Below are 16105 nucleotides of genomic sequence, written 5' to 3'. Positions count from 1 at the left end.
CATTAAAACGAATTTCGTAGCGCGCACAGCAACGCATTTTGCGATGCAGTGCGCGCTACGAATTTCGTTTTATTAATTAAATTGTGTACTTACCTGCAAATATCCATATGCCAGGTTTTAGGTAGTTCCACCCTGCCCCTCCCCCTCCCCGCCTCCCTGCCCCACCGTAACTCCCTCCACGGCCCGCGGCTGGAAACTAATAGATCTTACAAGGCCCTCTCTACTTCAAAAGGGGATGTGCCTCTCAGATACCACTTCCCTAAGCTCATGGTAGGATTTTTTATCTGTGAGGCAGGCAACCTTTGGAAAACCTTACATTACTATTAATGAATGTTGCAAAGTGCTCCATTATTTTGGGCAAACCATTTAAATCTATATTTAAGAAAGAATTTTTCATACGCAGTTTCTAAAGGATTGGAATGTTTTGTTTACAATAGTTTTCAAATTATTTGAAACCAACCTCTTGCAAGTCATAGACGTTTTGTGTTTTCTTGATGGTGACCTGCAACATGTTCACGATCCCTCTGTAAATGTTGAGTATAGTTTCAGAAACACCGTCTGTGGCGTACATGTTTTCCAACACGTCCATTGCTATACTCAAACTTTACAGGTCTGCTGAGTTGAGCGGCGAGAGCCTGGGTCAGCTTTGAGGAGCGAGTGAATGGGTCCTTGGGCCAAATACCGTTGTACTCTTTGATTTCAGGAGATGTGATCTAGAAAATGGAATAGTTATATTTAGGATATGTCTAATGCATTACTATGTATTGTGAAGACAATATAATTAGAAATGTAGGTGCCTTGTGCAACCTGCTGAAGTTTGATGAACACCATGCACTCGCCTATGTATAATACTGTAATAAAAAATAAAAAAATTGTTACATTTATAAAGCGCCTGGTTACACTGAGCCAGTGTGTCCCCGTGCTGCAGTGGCAGTAAAGAACAGAAGAGCCTATCACACAGAATAGGACGCAGGGAAAAGGTAGATCTTCAAACCTTTCCGAAAGATCGTTTCGGAATGCTCAAAACGGAGTGTCTGCGGGAGCAAATTCCACAATTCGGCAGCCAAGTATCGAAACGATCGCCCACCCATCCTGGCTCTCTTAACTTTGGGGACATGTACAGTGCCTTTCCCGCCAGACCTTAAGAGTCTGGTCGGTACATAGGGTATAAGAAGATTGTGAAGATATGAGGGGCCCTTTCTTTGTAAGATCCGATGACTCACGCACAAGGCCTTGAACTTAACCCTCTCCCTAATGGGGAGCCAGTGCAGAGAAGCCAGCGCACCAGTCGCTAAGGCCCTTTCAGAGAGCCTGAGAACTAGTTTGGCCGCTGCATTCTGAATGCACTGTAGGCGCTGCAGGCATCTTGCAGTTGTACCCAAATATAATAGGTTCCCATAGTCCAGGCGAGATGTTACCATGGCGTGGACCAGGATCTTTCTAGATGCAGTGGGAAGGGCATCAAGGGTTTTTCGCAGTCTCTTCAATATACCAAAACATGCACCTGCCTGGTGTGGTAGTCGAAGGACAGTTTGTTATCCACCCAGACCCCAAGATTCTTAGCCCGCTCACAAGGTATGGGAGTCGAGCCCATAGACTGGGGCCACCATGCCCAGGACCAAACAGAAGGAGCCTTCCCAATCACCAACAACTCGGTCTTGCTGCCATTCAACCTTAAGCAATTATTTGCCATACAGTAAGCCAGTTCTTGGAGGCAGTCTACAAAGTTGGAGGCAGCATCTGCCCGAGCTTGGGTCAGGGAGATTACTAGCTGGGTTTCATCAGCATAGGACAAGGCGCTAATTTCATATTTATCCGAGATTTTAGCCAGGGGGGCGACATACAGATTGAACAGTGTAGGGCTCAACACAGAACCCTGAGGCACCCCCCTGGCCAGCTTGATGTTTCAAGAGTAATGGTTTCCTTGCATAACTCGAAAGCTGCGCTCGGATAAAAAAGACTCCATCCATTTTAATTCTCTGCCAGCTACACCCCCTCTCTCCAGATCGTGGAGCAAAGTATGGTGGGCGACAGTGTCGAATGCGGCACTTAAGTTTAAGAGAATCAAGGCCTCAGTCTGACCTTCGTCCACATACTTCCGGATGGTCTTAGTGGAGTACAGCAGTGCCGATTCCATGGAATGCAAAGCCCGAAAGCCGGACTGGGAATGGTGAAGAAGGTTATTGGTGCAAATGTGGGCAGTAAGCAGAGAATTCACAATCTTTTCCGCAACCTTTGCAAAATACGGGAGTAGAGAGATGGGGCGCAGATTGTCAAGCTGGTCAACACAAATGTGAGTCTTTTTCTGTAGGGAAAGCACCACAGCCTCCTTCCACATTTGTGGGACCACACCTGAAATAAAAGATAGTTCTAAAAGGTGTCTCATAAAAGGCTCTAGTGCATCCATACTACTCCTCAACACCTTAGGGGTAGCCGGGTCCTTAGCTGAACCTGATTTAATATCCATGGCAATTCTCTTAAGGATGTCCTGAGGCGGTACATCAAATTCAGAAAGACCCTGCATTTCAGCCACATCCACTCCTTCCATTTCCACTCTTTTCCCATCACGAGCCGAATTGGGGAAGGAAGACTAAATCCTCTCCACCTTATCCGCAAAATATTCTGCTACACGATTGCATGACTCCTCAGAGCCGGTGCAAGGTGCTGCAGCAGATGCCAAGGAAGAAATCTCAGTAAAGATCTTAAACATCTCTTTAGTAGAGTTGTCTGCTGTTTGTATTCTATCATTAAAATAGGCTGCCTTTGCCTTTCTAATGAGTGAGTGATAGTTCTTGAGGCTGAGTTTATAGTCTGCTTTCAGGCGAACAGAGAAAGCCTTCCTCCATTGCCTTTCCAACTGTTTACAAGTGGTTTTAGCGCAACGTAACTCTTCGCTAAACCAAGGCGCGGTTTAACATCTATTCGTGGACATTTTAGAAGACCAAGGTGCGGTACAGTCAAGAGCAACAGTAATACGTCTCTCGAGAGATTTGCAGACCTCATTTACATCCTGCCAGGATGGAGGACCCTCCCTCAAGAATGCCAGGACAAATTCGCCCTGCGAGAAACCAGCCCACTTTCTTCTTTTTATTCCGGGCTTGGCTCCCTCCTGAATTTTTAAAATGGGCAGCTTGATCCTAAATGAGATCAGAAAGTGATCAAACCAAAGCACCGGAAGTGGAGGCTCAGTTCCCAGTGCATCCCAGTTGGGAAAAATAGGGTCAAGCAAATGCCCTAGTTTATAGGTGGGGAGTTCAGATTTTAAAACTATTTGTAATACTTCAAGTTCCTGGCTTAACTCTTGCGCCCCAGAACTAAGTGCATCGTCAAGATGCAAATTCATATCTCCCAGCACCAATAGTTTTTCAAAACGTATGGCTGGTAGTATGAGGTAGTCAATCAAGCTGGGGGTAAAACGCAGATGAGGTCCAGGGGGTCTGTATATCAGTAGCCCCTTCACAACGTAGTTTGTAACCAAACTGATAGTAAACAGGCCTGCTTCCCCATCTACTATGTTAGCAGGTACCAGCGAGCATTGGATGCCATGTTTGTAGATAATTGCGATGCCCCCCCCCCGTCCTGCTCCTCTGTCAATTCTCACGATCCCATAGCCATTAGGGAGTGCCTCCAGGATTTCAGGCGCAGAGTCAACATAAAGCCATGTTTCCATAAGAAACGGGGCATCAATTTGATCTTCCAAGAGTAGGTCACATATTTCAAATCTATGCTTCCTTATGCTTCCTTAAGGATCTGCAGTTGATAAGCGCTAGCCTGAGTGCATTACCGCCTTCTCTAATCTCTGCTTGTGTTTCTGCCCCGAAAGAGCAGTGACTGCATTGCCAAGTCTCCCCCTCAACATTAATACTATGCCTACATTTCTTGTCCAGGTTTGGGCAGAGAGCGCAGAGCCTCCCTGGGCTGTAATGGCGTCTCAGGCCGAAACCGGCAGGGTCTCATGATGTTTATAAACAGAGCCCTCCCCACAACTAGACCGCTGCCCTCCCGGAAGTACCTGTATCTGTCTCCCCCGCCCTCCGCGCAACGGTAAACACCGCGTCGGACCGAGGCAGGGAGACCCAAAGATAGAGTACAGGTAAGGGTGCTTACACAGTTCTTCCCATACGGTGTTGCCTCCAATTAAAAGAGCCTGAGCAGTAAGTTTAAAAACTCTGTTAAAATTGTACTGTTCCGGACTGCACCGCAAGGGGACCTGGAACACTGCCACTGTCCCCTGTCCACAGCGCAGCCGCTCTGCCAAGCTGTTTTTAAGCAGAGCCCTCCCCACAACTAGACAGCTGCCCTCCCGGAAGTACCTGTCTCTGTCTCCCCCGCCCTCCACGCAACGGTAAACACCGTGTCGGACCGAGGCAGGGAGACCCAAAGATCGAGTACAGATAAGGGTACTTACACAGTTCTTCCCATACGGTGTTGCCTCCAATTAAAAGAGCCTGAACAGTAAGTTTAAAAACACAAATCACAAGTGTAAATCATGTAACTAACTAATCATTAGCAATACTTTATAATTATAATTTTTTACAACACTTCTGTCCTTGAGACGCCTTTGCTACGATTCAAATGCTCTATAGAAGTAAAAAGGCCAATATCCTGTCCATCAGCATGCAGAGTTAGGTTTTAAAATCATTCAAGGCAACAAATCAGACAATATAGAACTAAAGCTGGATGACTATAAGTAACTATGATGGTTTTATCCAAGGGCTACTGAAGGAAATCAAACAGCAAAACCGGAGTAGTTTACTATATCATTCAGAAACAAAGGTGCAATGTGTCCCCTCAATTGTCAATTACCTGGCTACAATGTTATGTTATACATGCTGCGAATATGTCATCCCCTGTTTAGATCATAGACCAGTGGGTGAGGAGTCATGGAAAAGGTATGCACAACATGACTTTAGCTGCCTCACCCCTCTGTCCCCATGTTATATGTACATAATAAATACCTACATCAGATCCCCTGCCATTCATTCCTAAACTATTCTGCTATCTTTCCCCACAGCCATGTCAATTGAAAACAAAATACCTGTCATCCTGTAAACCTTCCACTCCACCCTCAGCATTACCTAGCGTTTCAGCTCCCAAATATAAAAAACTTAAATACTAGTGCCCTGCTGTGTATTCCCATAACCCTCCCCTGGTTGTCCTGCTTACCTTAACACAGCTACAAAAAATGTACTATCTGGTGTTCTGCAACCCTGTTCCACAACCATTTCTGCCTGAGCCACCGTCACTTGAAGCTGTGCTTTGGAGTGGGTATAGTGCCAGCAGTGGTTCTGTGATAGTCACATTAGCATTGCATAGAATCCCATGCCAGCTGTGGGTTTCTGGAGACCAGTGGCTGAGAGCAATTTTGTTCCCTGGAGAGCAACAGAGCACGACCCATGTTCACCAACTTCCTCAGGTTTGTGGAAATCCAACACAAGTTGAATAATGCTCAAGAGGTAGAAGAGAATTAGGTGCTATTCTGCTACTTCGATATATCTCTGGTGACCTGGGTGAGGTGGAAGAACACCAGCAAAACAAGCACTATCACCGGTGACATAGCAGAGGAAAAACGTATCATAGAAGTCAAAAACTGGATTTTGAATTTAGTATATAGAATATCTGCTGTAAAAATAGACTATGTTTATCTGAAACATCTCTTTTCTTTGCAAAACACCTTACTTACCAATGATCTTGATTGATTGATAGTATGTTCCCTTTAACACATACTTAAATTTAGGTCATTGACAAAAAGATCTCAGAGTGTTATCTCTATTATTGCATTGTGACCAATATATTACTATTATGTTAATATGTATACTTGTATTTGGCCTTCTATCTAGTAGGCCGTTTTATCATTAGTAAAGATACACTGTTGGAAAGATTAAATGTTTCAATAAACAAGATTACAACTAATTTTAGCATATCCAATTGCTATTAACTGACAAATCATTGAACTGTTAACATTGACTCTACACATTAAGTAGTTCGGACTGGACTGTTCCCATGAGGCACAGGGTCAGAGCTGATTTGCATATAGCCAGTGTCTAACCCAGGGTGGTGTGGAGTGCAAAAAAACGATTGATTTAGGCCCAGATCCTTGTACTGGGGTGAATGTATGACATTGTTCTACATTCTGTCCATCAACTGTGTTTTTTGCAATTTTCACCCCGAGTGGGCTGGGTATGCTCAGACGTGAGTCCCAGGCTCTCCACACCACTGGAGTCAAGCTATCCAGGCTGATGAAGGCTGATAGCCAGAAACCGGTCCTTGGATGCTTGATTCCGGTCTGGGAAAGACATGGCTTGGTAGTTCGGACTGGACTGTTCCCATGAGGCACAGGGTCAGAGCTGATTTGCATATAGCCAGTGTCTAACCCAGGGTAGTGTGGAGTGCAAAAAATGATGGATTTAGGCCCAGATCCTTGTACTGGGGTGAATGTATGACATTGTTCTACATTCTGTCTATCAACTGTGTTTTTTTCAATTTTCACCCCGAGTGGGCTGGGTATGCTCAGACGTGAGTCCCAGGCTCTCCACACCACTGGAGTCAAGCTATCCAGGCTGATGAAGGCTGATAGCCAGAAACCGGTCCTTGGATGCTTGATTCCGGTCTGGGAAAGACATGGCTTGGTAGTTCGAACTGGACTGTTCCCATGAGGCACAGGGTCAGAGCTGATTTGCATATAGCCAGTGTCTAACCCAGGGTGGTGTGGAGTGCAAAAAACGATGGATTTAGGCCCAGATCCTTGTACTGGGGTGAATGTATGACATTGTTCTACATTCTGTCCATCAACTGTGTTTTTTGCAATTTTCACCCCGAGTGGGCTGGGTATGCTCAGACATGAGTCCCAGGCTCTCCACACCACTGGAGTCAAGCTATCCAGGCTGATGAAGGCTGATAGCCAGAAACCGGTCCTTGGATGCTTGATTCCAGTCTGGGAAAGACATGGCTTGGTAGTTCGGACTGGACTGTTCCCATGAGGCACAGGGTCAGAGCTGATTTGCATATAGCCAGTGTCTAACCCAGGGTGGTGTAGAGTGCAAAAAAACGATGGATTTAGGCCCAGATCCTTGTACTGGGGTGAATGTATGACATTGTTCTACATTCTGTCCATCAACTGTGTTTTTTGCAATTTTCACCCCGAGTGGGCTGGGTATGCTCAGACGTCAGTCCCAGGCTCTCCACACCACTGGAGTCAAGCTATCCAGGCTGATGAAGGCTGATAGCCAGAAACCGGTCCTTGGATGCTTGATTCCGGTCTGGGAAAGACATGGCTTGGTAGTTCGGACTGGACTGTTCCCATGAGGCACAGGGTCAGAGCTGATTTGCATATAGCCAGTGTCTAACCCAGGGTGGTGTGGAGTGCAAAAAAACGATGGATTTAGGCCCAGATCCTTGTATTGGGGTGAATGTATGACATTGTTCTACATTCTGTCCATCAACTGTGTTTTTTGCAATTTTCACCCCGAGTGGGCTGTGTATGCTCAGACGTGAGTCCCAGGCTCTCCACACCACTGGAGTCAAGCTATCCAGGCTGATGAAGGCTGATAGCCAGAAACCGGTCCTTGGATGCTTGATTCCGGTCTGGGAAAGACATGGCTTGGTAGTTCGGACTGGAATGTTCCCATGAGGCACAGGGTCAGAGCTGATTTGCATATAGCCAGTGTCTAACCCAGGGTGGTGTGGAGTGCAAAAAAACGATGGATATAGGCCCAGATCCTTGTACCGGGGTGAATATATGACATTGTTCTACATTCTGTCCATCAACTGTGTTTTTTGCAATTTTCACCCCGAGTGGGCTGGGTATGCTCAGACGTGAGTCCCAGGCTCTCCACACCACTGGAGTCAAGCTATCCAGGCTGATGAAGGCTGATAGCCAGAAACCGGTCCTTGGATGCTTGATTCCGGTCTGGGAAAGACATGGCTTGGTAGTTCGGACTGGACTGTTCCCATGAGGCACAGGGTCAGAGCTGATTTGCATATAGCCAGTGTCTAACCCAGGGTGGTGTGGCGTGCAAAAAAAAAAGACGATGGATTTAGGCCCAGATCCTTGTACTGGGGTGAATGTATGACATTGTTCTACATTCTGTCCATCAACTGTGTTTTTTGCAAAAACATATCATAGCAGTCAAAAATGGAGTTTGAATTTAGTATATAGAATATCCGCTGTAAAAATAGACTATTTTAATCTGAAACATCTCTTTTCTTTGCAAAACACCTTACTTACCAATGATCTTGATTGATTGATAGTATGTTCCCTTTAACACATACTTAAATTTAGGTCATTGACAAAAAGATCTCAGAGTGTTATCTCTATTATTGCATTTGTGACCAATATATTACTATTATTTTAATATGTATACTTGTATTTGGCCGTGGATCTAGTAGGCCGTTTTATCATTAGTAAAGATACACTGTTGGAACAATTAAATGTTTCAATAAACAAGATTACAACTAATTTTAGCATATCCAATTGCTATTAACTGACAAATCATTCAACTGTTAACATTGACTCTACACATTAATTTTACTTTTATCACGTATTCTGTGATTGTAGGAGAGCCTCCTCCCTCTGCACCCCTGTGCCACGTCATCACTGTGCGCTTCACACTGTGTTTGTTCTTACCCTGAGGAGATAGACCTGTGCGAATCCACTGATCTCCACCTTGCAGTTCAGTTTTATTCCAGATCTGGCCAGGCCAGCCTCCGGTAATCCATTCAGGATAATGGCCTCGTACTGGAACACATAGGTCTTACTTTCACTGAAGACGGGTTCTGGAAGAAGACACAGAGATGAGAGCTTAGGTGGCCACTTTACCATGCATTAATCAATATAAAAAGCTGCAGTGAGGTGAAGCAGGTGAACACACCACTTATAACCAAAGAAAACATACATACCATAGTTGTACTGCTCACTGCCTGTGGGGAGGAATATTAAACAGAAGGTAAGAAACCGCTTAGACCCAAATTCATGAAAGATTAGCTCTATTTTAAAACTCTTTACATTATATGAATGTGGATATCTTTCTTGTTCCTCTACCTCCTTTGCCATACGTTTTCTAAAAGAAATCTAAGTGTACTAATATGCTCTGAAAACTTCAAAAAGTTAAATTAAGAATCAGAAAGATTTTTTACCAGCCCCAAATCTTCACAATGAAAGGAGCAGAAGGGCCATCTTACCCACAAGGGTGAGCAGAAGGGCTAGAATGATTCCCCTCATGGTGGTGGTGAATGAAGGGGACCAGTTTATCTTGGCAGACGGGTCAATTTTTTTTATCAAGCTAGGCAAATATTTGCTTTCATTCACAATGACGTCAAGGTTTAGCCAATAATCGGCATGTAGAAAGAATTGAAATAATTATTAGTTTGCACAAGAAGGGACAAACGAATAGAGATTACATTTGTTTTTGCAAAGCTTTGTTAAATGTAGTTGATACACAATGATAAAAGAAATGCTCAAGTTGGTATGCTGATGATATTCACGTGAGGTTTTTGGTAGACCCCCTGTACACCTATCAATGTTCCGATAACCTTGCTCCGGTCGTTCTGACTCGGCCAGACAGGAGTTCTCTACATTATAGTGAATCTAAAGCATTGTGTAAACGACACGAGGGCATCAGAGCAGGCAGTATTCCTTAACATATATTTTTTTACACTTTAATAGATTTTTGTGAGAGCAATGACGTTTTCTGATAAATATCTCGGTGTTGTAAAAAATAGATATGTGTAGATTATTGCCACATGCTCTTGAATCTGTAACATTGCTAGTTTAATAATGTATTATTGTTCAATTGTGGTGTGACAATACCTGCAGCAAGAAGACAGTAGGAAACCCACTGCCTTACCACACCAACACAGGTCACTTAAACAATTAACATTAACAGCCTTTATATGTTAAGGAGGTAACACTGTCAGTACATTTCTTTAATAGTCTGAGTTCAGAATAGGAGGGCAGTATTCAATCTACATACTGGCACACATGTTACACAACAAAATTCACTTGCTATAAACTGTTTTCAACAAATTGCAATCTGCATTTTCCCCTGTCTATTCTACAATACATTATCTACTTAACTGCAGCAAGAAATTCCCTTGCAAATAAGACCGCAAATGTCTAGGCTTTTCGAGGTAGATTGAGAAAGACTGTGGGGCATATTATCAAGGACAGGCGATACATTATCGCCGCTTTATCGACAGTTTCCTGCCGATAAAAGCGGCGATAATGTATCGCCTGTCCTTGATAATATGCATCTGTGTCCGCATGTATGAGATCTATTACCAGAAGTAACATCAAATCTTTGCAGAACTGTGCAAATCATATCAGAGTTCCCCAGCTTTGCTTTTTAATTATTTATTTAACCTAATTCCTCTATTAAGTTACATAATTACTCTGCAACCTGATATAGGCATAGTCTCCGTCCCATAAATCACCCCTAATTAGAAAAATAAAACATGCCTTATACTACCAAGAAAGCACAAGTAATATTCCACCACAACATCTCAGCAACGGATGCAAAATGCTGTTGAGTTAAACATTTCTTTTACCAATATATTCCTGTTAAAGTAAGTCCCTACAATTCTTAGTAAATATCAGCAAGCATTGCATTATCCTCTTTTAAGAGATGCCTCATTAATTTGTTTCTGACTCGGAAGAAGGCACGTGTATTTAAAAAGATCTTTTTATTGAGTTTTGCATATCAAACAAAATCAAATAAAACTCTTATTTCAGTAGATTAGTTTGTTGCACTCCAGCACAGCAGCGTCTCAATAATCTGCTTAAGAAAAACAATACCTCAATGAAAAACACAAACAAGGTACATGAGCAAGTAACAAAAATGCAATCAATTCTACACTTCGTGCGTTCTCTCCCGTAAATCAGACCATTCCTATTTGTGTAATGCCGGTAGTGGCTGTTCTCCAGTAGCTGCATCAAGCATTGGGTAGAGTTTGACCTAACTTCCAGGTGTCTCATTGTACGAAGATTGTGTATAGCTTTCCGCAGATCAGCCTAGTCACCATCCAAAGAGTGCGCGCTCAAATAATCCTTCAACTGTTGCCAAATGTCTCGGGTCAAGCGGTGGGTGGTAATAATGTAGCATATACATCGATCATAGTATCACGGTATATCATATCCCGCAACTAAGCCTTCACAGTGGGTATTCTTGATCCTCCCCAGTGTAAAGATACCTGTCTCTTAGCAATAAGTAGGGCCATAGTGGTGAATCTTACGATACTTTTTTTAAGAGGCTGAACATACCCCAATAGTACCATTAGTTGTGTGGGATGTATAGTAAATTCTACCATATGGGAGATATTGTGGAAGATCTCCTCCCAGTATGCCCGTACAGGTGCACAGTTCCATGCAAGGGGCGGAAAATCCGGTGTAGGGCATCTGACATATGTATGGGATGTGCTGGGGTCCATTTTCGCTAATTATGCTGAGGTCACATATGTTCTATGTAAATATTTAAAATGTAGAAGCTTATGGCGATGGTTATTTGAAACATACTGCGTTTGCCCACAGCAGTAAAGCCATATAGCGGAGAAAGAGCACCCCATCTAGCTCTTCGTATTTTCTTCGGGGTGCCGTGATAGGAGAAGCTGGAACGAAGGTTTCTGGAAGGATGAGAGGAGATCATAGAGATGCCCAAATCCCTTTCCCATGCTGCTCGCGCCTTAGAACCGGCGACCGGGTGGAGGGATAAGGATAAATGGTATAAATCTGAGATAAAGTGTGTACTATCGGGCGAAGTGATAGCAAGTGTTAGAGGAAGGAATCCCTCAAGTTCTGCAAGGGGATCTGGCAGGGGGTTGATCAGGGAGACGTGGACTCTATGTAAGGGAAAGCTGTCTATATATGTAGTCAAGCCGTGAGAGAGTAGCTCAGTGGTCGAGCATGGCCGGGAGTCCATAAATAGGTCACCAATCTTATGGAGCCTGTTTTTTAATAAGGTGCGTTTGGTGAGAGCCTCAGTGTTTGGGAGCTACCAGGGATTATCTGCAAAAGGAATGTGCGCAGAGTAAAGGACCTCCTTCTGCAGGTAACGCCATAATTTAGTCCAAGCCCAACATGTTGTTGGTACCGTTTGAATCTCAGTGGGGTAGCGAGGTAGATACTGTGGGAGGACTACGGATAGCAAGTTTGGGTGTATGTATTTGCAAGTGGTCTGGTTTAAGATATTGAATCCGGGGCCTATCAGTAATATGTGAAGTGGATTTGGGCCACGAGGTACTATAAATAAAAGTGAGGAACCCCGAAGCCTCCACGTTCGTATGGCATATTTACTGTGTTCAAGCTTATATGGGGTTGCTTGCCTGCCCATATGAGACGAATGAGTAAAGATCGAGTGTATCAAAACATTTTGTGTGTAACGCAATAGGGATATTTGAAAAAAATATAGAAACCACGGCAGGACCACCATTTTTATTATAGCGATCCAGCCAGCCATAGAAAGGGGGAATTTAATCCACTTGTCTACATGTGTTGTGAGGCGGTCGATGGCTGGACAATAATTAAATGAATAAAATGAATAAAATGAATATGAACCGCTGCACTCCAATGTCTACGTGGTAGTAAAGTTTTCGTTAGTGGTCAAATCTTATAGGTACTCCAGGTGTTCACCTCCTGGGTCACGAGGTGCTATGTACAATAACTGCGGGAAATAATTAAGACATATGACCTCCACAGCGTTACAATGAAAGAAGATACCCAAATACTTAGTGGACTCTGAACACCATTGTAAGGGGGACTCAAAATCGTCCTGGGAAGGTGCTGAGGTGAGTGGAAAAATTTCAGATTTGGACCAATTATTTACTAATCCCGAATAAACCCTGAATCGGACCTCTTTGAGCAAGAGCGGGGAATGTTCTCTGTTGGCTGCTGCATGACTAACATCAGCATAAAATGAAGCGATATTTGGGCCAGTATGAAGTTGTAGGCCTCTATGGAGGTGCCAATCCTGTATTTGTCTTGCTAGTGGGTCCATGGCTACAATAAATAATAATAATAAAATAATAAAGGTGAGAGTGGGCATTCTTGCCTGATACCTCGCGAAAGCGGACATTGGACAGTGAGTTCGCCGTTGAGTTTCAATCGGGCAACTGGGTTGGTGTACAATAAGCGCGCTAAGTTGAGAAAACCAATAGGGATACCCAGTTTCTGCATTACTGCACATAAAAAGGTCCATTCTAAGGAGTTGAATGCCTTTTGGGCATCAAAATGGACTGCCGCGGCAAGTAGCATGGTTTCGATTTGATTTATAACCGAGAAAACAGTTCCCAAATTAAGTGAAGGCGATCTGCAAGGGATATAAGGGCTTAGGGTAGTATCCATGAGCAATGATAGACAGGTGGCTAATGTCTTGGCGAGAATTTTATAACCATGATTAAAGAGCGACAATGGCCTAAAGGACAAGCATTGGCACGGTGATTTACCAGGCTTAAGCTATAATGTGATAATCGCCTTGCGCATTGTTGGGGGAAGAGCCCCAGTTTCCAATGCCTCATTACATACCTCAATCACTCCAGGAGCTAACTTGAGGTGATAAGCCTTGTAAAATTCCCCAGTTAGCCCATCAGCTCCGGGGAAACCACTCTCAGTAAGGTCACTGATCGCCTGCTTAATTTCTACCTCATCTATCAGGGAGGCCAAAAAATTGCCCTGTCCTGGTTGTAGCCGAACCATGGTCACTTCTTATAGATAGTTCAGTAAGGCTGAGCCTTTGGCGTTTTCTGTGTCTTATATAAATGGGTATAATAGCAAAGGAAAGCGGCAATGATGTCTGTTTCCTTTGTCAATGCGACATCTGCATCCGTGTCTAGGTATGTAATAAATGCGGACTGGTAGTGTAGTCTAAGAATTCGAGCTAGCGTCCTGCCGTTGTGCTCACCATCCCAATATGTTCAAGCTCTAGCATATTTGCCAAGAAATGTAATATCCCGGGCAGCAGCATCAGTGAATTCAGTCATTAGTGTAGTGCAGGCATGCAATGAGTCTGGGGAGGAGGAGGTCTGCGCAGATATCTCAATGTCCCACAGCTGCTGCTCAATTTTCTTTAGTTCCCCGTGTATAGAATGGAGCACCCTTGCAAGTTTGGATATGCAACCCCCACAAATGAATGTTTTAAAAGCATCCCACAACATAGCCTGTGAAGATGCAGTTGCCTTAATAGCATCGCCCACTTTGGCATGGAGTCGAGTAAAGCTGATAAAGGAAACCTCCACAGCGGGCGAAATCTGGAAATTGTAGGAAAATCAATCGAGAGCAGAACAGGAGAATGATCAGATTGTGTGCTGGGAAGATAATCAATCGTTTCCACTTCCAGTAATAATCGTGGGGTGTGAAGTAGAAGGAGTAATTGCGGGTCCTCGGGTGTGACATACACCATGGATCTGCGAGTAGCTAGGAATCCAGCAGGTCAGTAAGGCCCAGTATAGCTTGTGGTTTTGTATTGCAGCCTGGTCCTGTTGTATCGACTGCGGGATCTAGTGTGAGATTAAGGTCACCACCCATAACTATAATATCTGCTTCTAGGCGGTCAATGTGAGTAGCAATCTTGGGGAAATTGTCAGTAGTGCCAACATTTGGTGCATATACATTACCTGTAAAATCAATACTCCCATCAGCAGTCCCAACTCAATAATATATCTGCCCTCATTGTCTGCTATCACCTCAGAGACCTGAAAAGGAATGGGGCAGCTGATCAAAATACATACCCCACGAGAGTATGTATTATAATTAGCAAAACAATTGTGGCTACCCCAAGGCGCCACAAAGCTGCGTTTGGGCAGTGGCGCATAGTGTTTCTCTTGCAGGAAACCTATCTGAATGGAGTGTCTATCCAAGTATGCCAAAATCTGATGGTTCTTTTTTGGATTGAATAGTTCCTACACATTCCAAGATAGACATCTAACGTGCAAACAATGGCCGCGCTGTTCGCTAGGGGTCGTTTAGGCATTATTAAGTACATCATTACAATAGGCAGGGTTACAAAACGTACACTTCGTGTACAATAATTAAAGTGCGCTCTGTATCCCCACCCCGCACCCCCATTAGATACACAAAAACAAGGAACCCAGTGAATTTCAATCCAGTAACGATGGTCAGGAAAGAGAGAGAAAAAAAGAAGGAAAGAAAGAAAGAAAGAGAGGAAGAAAGAAAGAAAAACAGATCAGGATAACATCTTGGGGGGGAAGGCAACACCCCATTGGACCCGTCCTTTTGAAGAATTTGCAAAGCTAAAATCACGTTCACCCAATAAGGACTCATGTCACATCAGTTAATCAGAAGTATCTGAGAGTTCAGAGATATGTATTTGGCAAATCATTGGGTGCGAAACATAACCCTGTTTGGAGTTCCAGACAGGAGCATAGGCAAGTCCTAGTAAAATCTAATGTATAAGTCTGCCACTGATCATCGTGAGTCAGGGGTTGGGGCACTATTACGTTCACGTGGGCCGCTGCCGTCTTGTTGCTTCTTCCAGAACCTCGCTGCCTCATCTGGTGTATCAAACATTTGCGATTTTCCATCGATCTGAATCCGAAGTTGGGCCACGTACAGCATGGCATATTTGATATTCACTTTTTGTAGGGAGCATTTAATGTCTATATCTTTACGCCGAGCTTCTTGCAACATGGGCGTGAAATCTGGGAAGATTGTAATGTTCGATCCCTGGTAGGTGAGGGAGCCACGTTCCCTCAAAAGCCTGAGAGCAGCATCTCGGTCCTGGTAATTCAGGAGTTTGGCAATGATCATTCTTGGGGTTGCTCAAGGCACCAAGCGGTGCCCGAGGGTGGGATATGCACGTTCCACTGCAAAAGTAGCAGAGAGAGCTTCCATCCCAAATATCTCTGAAAGCACCAATTCACAAACTTGTCTATGCGTCCAGCGTCTGTTGACTCGGCTACACCAGCAATGTGGACATTGCTGCGGCGCGAGCGGGCCTCCAAATCTTCAGCCTTGGAGGCAAGTTGTTTTAGTTGGCTCTCCACCCGTTCCAAAGGTTTCTATATGGTTGGCGTCATGCCCTCTAAATCAGAGATTTGTTGTTTAGCAACTTTCATACGGGAGTCCTGGGCTTCAGGGAGTCTGTGGATGTCATTGAGC

At 44.1% G+C, this 16105-nt stretch overlaps 1 pseudogene; it reads right to left on the bottom strand.

Annotated features, from left to right (window-relative positions):
• LOC144766604 (vitellogenin-A2-like) overlaps positions 1-9220 on the bottom strand; it is a 70387-nt pseudogene extending 61167 nt beyond the window's left edge.
• Positions 9221-16105: the final 6885 nt, after the last annotated feature.

The sequence above is a fragment of the Lissotriton helveticus genome, chromosome 1_1 (assembly GCF_964261635.1).
Source record: "Lissotriton helveticus chromosome 1_1, aLisHel1.1, whole genome shotgun sequence".
In the NCBI taxonomy this organism is placed as follows: Eukaryota; Metazoa; Chordata; class Amphibia; order Caudata; family Salamandridae; genus Lissotriton; species Lissotriton helveticus.
This window is presented reverse-complemented; position numbering and strand designations above follow the sequence as displayed.